Here is a 2191-nt window from a genome sequence, read left to right on the forward strand (position 1 = left end):
TTCATTTCCTCACAGGTGCTTCTCCTTTTCACATAGCAAACAGGTACTCGGGTAATCCATTTCCTTACGCTTCTATTCGGCTAGCACTAAATAGACACTTGGATGCTAGTCATTTGCTGTTGGTTACATCCTTAAAGGAACTTGAAGGAAAAATTAAGAAACATTCCACAAATAACCCGCACATAAGAGAGAAAATTTTATTACGACGTTTCGGTCCGTCGTGGACCATTCACATGCCACACAGAAGAGAGTGAGTGAGCCAGTATATATAAATATATATATATATATATATATATATATATATATATATATATATATATATATATATATATATATATATATATATATATATATATATATATATATATATATATATATATAGAGAGAGAGAGAGAGAGAGAGAGGGAATATTTTATGCCACGAGAGAAAGGGGAGCGAAGGGGGCAATAGTGGTAGTAGTAGTAATAGTAGTAGAATAGGTAAAACGTAGAAGCAGTAAAAGTAGTAAAGAAGTGGTAGACGTAGTAGTAGTATAAGTAGACTAAGTCTAAGGACAAGACAAGGAACACTTTCCCCACTTATACTACTACTACATCTACCACTCCTTTACTACTTTTACTGCTTCTACCGTCTACCTTTTCTACTACTATTATTACTACTACTGTTGCCCTCTTCACTCCCGTTTCTATCTCTTGTGGCATAAACTCGCCTACTTTCTACTACCACCACTATTACTACTTCTACTACCAGCATTAATGCTACCACTACTTCTTTTTCCTCTTCTCTTTCTCCCCTCTCTGTCCTCCCCGCTTATATATACTGGCTCACTCACTCTCTTCTGTCTGTGTGACTTGTGAATGGTCCAAGACGGACCGAAACGTCATACGGTAAGCTTTTCTCTCTCCTATGTACGGGATATTTGTACACTGTTCCAGTCATGGTATTGCAATCTCTCTCTCTCTCTCTCTCTCTCTCTCTCTCTCTCTCTCTCTCTCTCTCTCTCTCACTCACTCACTCACTCACTCACTCACTCACTCACTCACTCACTCACTCTCACACACACACACACACACACACACACACACACACACACACACACACACACACACACACACATACACACACAGGAGCTTGGACTCGACCCCTGCAACCTCAACTATGTGAGAGCACACACATACATACATACACATACACATAGCTATAGGTTTGCAGCAACACTGGTTCCAGAATTGAGGATATTTGATTACGAAGAGAAACAAAAGGAACTGAACCTGACAACTTTAGAAGAAGGGTTAGGGAGACATGATATTGAAATGCAAGATGTTCAGAAGATTTGACAGAGCGGATAGGGACAGAATTTTTGAAATAAAGGCATAGGGGCGAGGGGTCGTAAATGGAAGCTTCCGAGATGTAAGGCAATACTTTCTCAGTCTCACTGGATTGAGCTGAAGGAGGAAGAGGATAAGGCTCATGAGAACTCAGCCAGCTAGCATGCCATGCAACAAGTCAACTAGTCAGCCAACTGCATAGTCAGCCATCCATCCAGCCAGCAAGCCAGCCGGCTAGTGAGCATACCGGCCAATAAGTCACTCATCTAAATAACCATTCATCCAGACAACTGGCCAGCTAGTCATCCAGCCATGCAGGTAGCTAGCCAGGCAACCAGCCATCCATCTATCCAATCAGCCAGGTAGCTAGCCAAGTAACCATCCATGCATCCAGCCAGCCAACCAGGTAGCTAACCAAACAGCCATCCATCCAGCCAGTCAGGTAGCTAGCCAAGCAACCAGCCATCCATCCATCCAGTCAGGTAGCTAGCCAAGCAACCAGCCATCCATCCATCCAGTCAGCCATCACCAGCCTCTTCCCCTCACTTCTCCGTCACTTGCTATAATTAGCGCTACCAAGAGGCTGCTCCATAGAGTGGAAATAAACCACAAGACGAGTTACACCTCTACTGCCACCCATTTACCACACAATTTGTATCTGACATGTATTTACACTTGTACTACCACCTATTTACTACACAATTTGTACCTGACATGCATTTAAACTTATACTAGCACCCATTTACTACACCATTTGTACCTGACATATTTTTGCATTTCTGCTGCAACCCATCTACCACCTAATTCGTACCCCTCTCAATTTTTGTTGTCACTTTCCCCATAAAGCTCCTTTAAGGGGAGGT

This window comes from Cherax quadricarinatus, chromosome 18 (genome assembly GCF_038502225.1).
Source record: "Cherax quadricarinatus isolate ZL_2023a chromosome 18, ASM3850222v1, whole genome shotgun sequence".
In the NCBI taxonomy this organism is placed as follows: domain Eukaryota; kingdom Metazoa; phylum Arthropoda; class Malacostraca; order Decapoda; family Parastacidae; genus Cherax; species Cherax quadricarinatus.